The following is a 6,442-nucleotide window of genomic DNA, read 5'->3' as shown; positions in this document are numbered from 1 at the left end:
TCATAAAATAAAGGAATTTTTTTTTTTTGGAGATGTTGAAGTTGGGTTTACACGCTGAAAACTTTAAATTGCATAAAGTAAGTACAGTATGCTTCCCAAAAGACTTTAACGATGGTCAATATCATTAGGGTTTTTCGTAAAAAAAAAAATCGACTAAAAGATATACAATTAAAATATCTGAAAAGTAAAGTAGATGCACTGTACGAATAAAAGTAATTTAATTTTCTCGTTTATTTAAATTCGAAATTTTAAATTTAAAAAAACCCATTAACTTCTTCCCAACTTCACTATTTCAGATCTTAAGTAGCAGTCCACGTAAGAATCATGCAGAAGGTGGCATACTGATAATCTTGGATTTTCATGAAACTTTCCATAACTCTTCATAATAATGATATATGAAGACATGCAGAGTAAAAAAATTGTGCATCAATGGTTGCTATGGAAATTAAAGCATTTGTGTTTCCATAGCAACCACTGTATTGGGTTTTGTAAAGTGCAGAAATACATACTTCTTAAAATTTGTATAAAAATGAAAATAATAATTTTTCAAACATAATGATAATTTATTTAGGCGAGGTAAAGGTTACTTCAATATAAAAATGTACAATACTAATGAAATACTATTATATGGTATCTGTAGAGGACTTAGGAATAGGCATTGTTTTAATATTTATCAATTTTCTGTAAATTCGACAATTTTAAGGTATTTTAAATACATATTACTTTAGTTATCCGAAAAGTGCCAAATTTTGATACATATTTTCTAAACAATCAATACTAAGTGTACTCAAAATAAAAATCAAAAGAGTCGGAAATGCACATAGTAACGGTTGCTAGGCAACTCTTTCAGGCCCATTTCCAACACGATAAAACAAGAATATCTGCAATATATGCATTAAAATGATTCCATTAACTGAAAATAAATACAAATCATCTGGGTTCACTTTAATTTATTGACATTTCAGACCAATTAGAGAAATCAGACTTCAACCATATCACCATAGCAACTGATTTTCCTTAGCAACGCACATAAAATTTAAAGTTGTATGATTAAATTGCACTGGAATGAGAACCTAATGCAAATATACCAATATATGATTTTCTACTGATATGTTGAATCCAATTAAGACATCGGGTTTAACTATATCACCATAGCAACCAATTTTCCCTAGAAACAAGCAAACATTTCAAACTGTACAATTCCAATTGCCTTCAAATGAGAATATAATACAAATATATCAACATGTAATTATTTACTGACATGTCGGACCCATGGAAGACAATATGTTTACACATATCACCATAGCAACCACTTTCCCTAACAACACTTAAAATATTTATTTGTACAATGCTATTGCACTGAAACGAGTATATAATTGAAAAATATCACCATATGAATCATGATTCTCTACTGACATGACATACCCATTGAAGACAATGAGTTTAATTATATCACCATATAATTCTCTCTCTCTCTCTCTTTCTCTCTCTCTACTGTATCTTTATAATTATTCTACATTCATGCTTGAGTGAGTCTCTCTTTATGTACAATTTTGCTGCAAGTAAATTTTCCTGGTACTCCTCAAGCTATGAAATCTTGTCATTATCCAAGGTGAAGATAACGAACAGTGATCAATCTCATAACAATCTCATTATCTGGTTAATAGGCCTCCATGCTTCTCAGAATTCCTATGAGGATTTCAAACCATGCAGTTCCATCTGCAGCCAGATTGTGAAGTCTTTTTAAGCTTGTGATGCAGGACAAGTAGTTAAAATCCTAAATAACATGGCCCTTGAAAGATGATGAAATAAGTTTCTTCACAACAGGACTGGTAAATTCATATATGTACAATGGTTGAATGGCAGGCAGTCCCAATTTTTGTGTCGAAAGGTTATAAGTTGTCTGCTGTGAAGGTACATTTCTTTTGTACTCAATGATGTTACCTGAAAATAGTTTTGTTGGTTCAGAGACATTGTTTTTAAAAACAAGAGGCCCATGGGCCACATCGCTCACCTGAGTCACCTTGGCCCATATCTGAAGACTTTCCATATATATTTGCATGTAAAACTTTAGTCCCTATTATGGCCCAAACTACCCTTTGCAAACTTGAATCTACACTATGTCAGAAAGCTTTCATGTGAATGTCAACTTCTTTGGCCCAATGGTTCTTGAGAAGAAGATTTGTAAAGATTTTTCCTATATTTGTATGTAAACCCCCCCCCCCCCCCCCCCCCCCCGGTGGGCCATGATTTGAACAAACTTGAATCTACACTATGTCAGAAAGTTTTCTTGTATATATCAGCTTTTCTGATTCAGTGGTTATTTAGAAAAAGATTTTAACTATATATCTGTATGTAAAACTTTGATTCCCCTTGTGGCCCCATCCAACCCCCGGGGCCCATGATTTGAATAAACTTGAATCTACATTATGTCAGGAAGCTTTCATGTAAATCTCAGCTTTTCCAGCTTAGTGGTTCTTGAGAAGAAGATTTTTAAAGTTTTTCCCTATATATTTGTATGTAAAACTTTGATCCCCCCTTGTGGCCCCATCCTACCACCAGGGGCCATGATTTGTATAAACTTGAATCTGAAATATGTCAGGAAGTTTTCAGGTAAATTTCAGCTCTTCTGGCCCAGTGGTTCTTGAGAAGAAGATTTTTAAATGACCCCACCCTATTTTTACATTTTTGTGATTATCTCCCCTTTAAAAGGGACATGGCCCTTCCTTTGAACAAACTTGAAAGCCCTTCACCCAAGGATGCTTTTGGCCACGTTTGGTTGAAATTGGCCCAGTGGTTCTGGAGAAGAAGTCGAAAATATGAAAAGTTTAACAGACAGACAGACGACGGACAAATGTGATCAGAAAAGCTCACTTGAGCTTTCAGCTCAGGTGAGCTAAAAATTGCACAATGTTAAAAATGCCTATTCATTGAAACAGATATTTTCCATAAATGTATGTCAGTTGCTATTAAAAATTCATTTTACATTGGGTAATCATGGGATGTATTTTTTCAGAGTGCAGTGCGAGTTATTTAAATGAATGTTAATCATATCCATTGGATGAAGACATAATTTGGCATTGTTGATAATTTATTGTGTACCTGATAAAAAAGCAGGATTTAAAGAAGTCTAGTGCATGCTCCAATTTTTCTTTATCCATCTTCCAACAAATACGCTTCCCCTTTTCCTGAAGTACAACACCTATTTTGAAGAAGAAGAAAATATATAACATATTTCGAAATTAATTACAACTCATCATTTGTTGTCAAACAAAGGGGTCTAAAGACATTGAACAATATTTCTAATATCATTATTGATTTGACCTTTGTCTTGATTTTGTGGCCTCAAATACCATCAAGAGGCTCATGGGTTGCATTGCTCACCTGAGTCATGTTGACCCTGCTGTAGTGATTTTTAAAAGATTTGTTTCCAATCTTTATTCCCATGAAAATTTTTAACCCTATATTGCGACCCAAATCTAGCCCAAAAAGTTGCGATATAGCCTACTTGAATTCACATATGGGGATGCCTCAAAACCAATATGACTAACATGATCTTGCTGTTATTGAAAAAACATCTTTTTAAAAGATCTTCTTTCAAGCATATATGTCCTATAAATGTAAATTATGATTCATTGAGTAACCATAAACCAAGGGTTCATTTTACTGAGGGAAAAAACTTCAAATGAACTTAGGAATGTTGGTATTATGATAGGATTTAGTGTGGCTCTGTGACACTTACACTGTCTTAAACATTTGTTTCAATCAATTTTCTGAATAGTCTAATATAAATCTCCAATTGTGTTTCACACCTACCCCTAGGGCCCAGAATTGAACACACAGAAATTTGAAAACCTGTTCATGCATGCATATTGATATGGCTAGTCTAATCATGGTCATCTGTTATTGAGATGAATATTTTTAAAGATCTTCCATACATATACCCAAATAAAACTTAATAGGTCAATTATTGTGCCATACCCTACTTTCTAGGACCACAATTTGAACAAACTTAAATTTTGCAATATCTGTGAGTTTAACCTGACTACTAGTAATACCTGTCTTTTATGAAGATTTATTTAAAAAATTTCCAGTATACTTAGAGCCCCTATGGTGATTGAATCTACACTATGTTAAGAAAGGTCTTTAGGTAAACATTTTAAATTTCATCTATGTGATATAAAATCAGATATGAGATCAGAGACATAGATAACATGTTACTTAGTCATGTAAATATGCCATATTTCTTGATTATCTCCCCTTTGAAGGGAGCATGACCCTTCATTTAATTTGAACAAGCTTGAATCCCCTTTTCTCAAGGATGATTTTTGCTAGATTGACTGACAATGGCTCAGTGGTTGTAGAAAAGATTAAATTTTGAAAAATCTACAAACAGATGGACAGACAGACAAAAGCTCACTAAAATGTTCAACTCAGGTGAGGTAAATAGGATAATATGCTCTGTGGTTTATCAGTATACCAAGTTTGTTGTCAACCAAGCAATTGGTGTGACTGACGGGTGCAAACTTAATTAATATTCCAACTCACATAAACAGGACAATATAACAACCTGAACAATACATATATTACATGTAAATATATACATGTGTATATTTACAATGACAACGGTTTTTCATTTTCATACATGCAAAGCAGATATCATGATGTATACCTTTAGTTTAATATTGCTACATGACTTTGCATGCATTCAAGTCTGACCCATTCAAGTTCTAATTCTAGGAATCACGTCCATATGCTGTTGTTTGTTGTATGGCAAGCAAGTCATGGAATCTTCTTGGAATTTCAGTGAATAGATTCCTTGTATATTGAAATTTAAGTAAATATATTTCATTCAATGAAGCTGAACTACCAACTATCAATTTGTGGTGATAGCAATGATCTCGATACCTGCAGAGGTGTCAATAATTCAATTTTCAATCAAGTTACCAAATTCTGTAGACAACAAGTATAACAGACATTATGATCACAGAAAAATGGTGATCAGGTAGGCTATACAGACTTTTGGTTAAAAGACCCGTGCTAAATCATTACATCCGATACATTTTTGCTGATAAGAAATATTCATTTGATTAAAAATTATGTTTGAAATTGTTCATCTTATGCAAAATTAACTAAAATAGATTCTTAAGGTCTTCATATTTGATGTGATAAAAATTAGCTAATGAAGAGCACTTTTAATATGTATTTTCAACTATGTGGGTTGTGATTGGATTTTAAAAAATGCACCTATACTGGTTATAAGAAAATTAAAATGATTTTGATATAGAATCAGGTGTCACAAATAGTGTTTCCTATTTTAATTATTATTCCATGGCTAAGAAAATCAAAAATCATTAATTTTGAATTTCCACTGTGATGACATCATGATTAACAACTATGTGGAATCAACATTTGTACTTTTCTCAAAAATCAGATACAAAAAGACTCATGAAAATTCATGGGACTTGTGAATTTTCATGGGATTGAGGCTGCTCATAAACCATGAGTCTGGGTCTTATCTTTAAAAGCCCTAGTAACAACCCTGATGTGTTATGAAATTTGAACCTGCGGTACATGTGTTAGATTAAGAGTTATGAGGATCAAGATACCCCAACATATCACCATATGGCATATGTCATTGACTTGTCTAAACAATGTGTAACTGTTGACCCACCAGGTTCAGTAATCATGGGGTGGGGGTGGGGTTGTTGAATCATTCATTGAAATAACATGAAAAAAGAGCAATGATTCATTAGTTTCATTTTAGCTGATGTGTTTTGATTTTAGCCTGTGGAAGAAAAAGTTACTTTCAACCACTGGTTGGCAGAGGGAAAACAGAAGTGTTTCTAAAATGACCTACATTTTAAAGTATAATATTTTTACATAGTTTTCACCCCCCCCCCCCAACTGATACTATTTATTCATTAGTCGACAGCTTATTTATGGTACAAAGCAAAATAATTATTAAAATAAAGTATGGTGAAATTAGCTTAAGTAACCAATACATATTTATGATTTATTCACACAAACTTACCTGCACCGCCACCCATACTGGCCATAGCATTTTTCCACAAGCATGTTGCTCATCCCAAATGTTAATGATATGTGCCCATATCCGGTTCGTATATCCAATACAACTGACCGAGTGATCTGGGAAAACACATGTAGTATTCCTCATCCACTCCAAAGCACTCTGATGATATGAAATAACCGTTCCAACGTGTGATTGTGAAAATAGACACAGGCGCAGGCGGGCCTTGTGTCATGGATTTCCCGCAATGTGATTTGTTTAAGGAGCATAAATATCTAGCTACCGATTTCTTATAGTCATTCACATAAATTGTCTTTGAAACTTCTTCACATGGAGTATTTGTCCATAAAGAATGTTACAAAACGGCATCGTCTGTCTTCAAACCGCCAACTCGTATGACATGTTGTCATG

General features: G+C 33.5%; 1 long non-coding RNA gene across 1 annotated transcript; it reads right to left on the bottom strand.

Annotated features, from left to right (window-relative positions):
• Positions 1–542: 542 nt before the first annotated feature.
• On the bottom strand, positions 543–6,442 carry LOC125679275 (uncharacterized). Its single transcript, XR_008802342.1, has 3 exons — positions 6,035–6,442; positions 3,103–3,202; positions 543–1,944 (listed from the first exon to the last, which is right to left on the bottom strand). It is a non-coding gene; the product is annotated as an uncharacterized LOC125679275 (long non-coding RNA).

The sequence above is a fragment of the Ostrea edulis genome, chromosome 4 (assembly GCF_947568905.1).
Source record: "Ostrea edulis chromosome 4, xbOstEdul1.1, whole genome shotgun sequence".
In the NCBI taxonomy this organism is placed as follows: Eukaryota; Metazoa; Mollusca; class Bivalvia; order Ostreida; family Ostreidae; genus Ostrea; species Ostrea edulis.
This window is presented reverse-complemented; position numbering and strand designations above follow the sequence as displayed.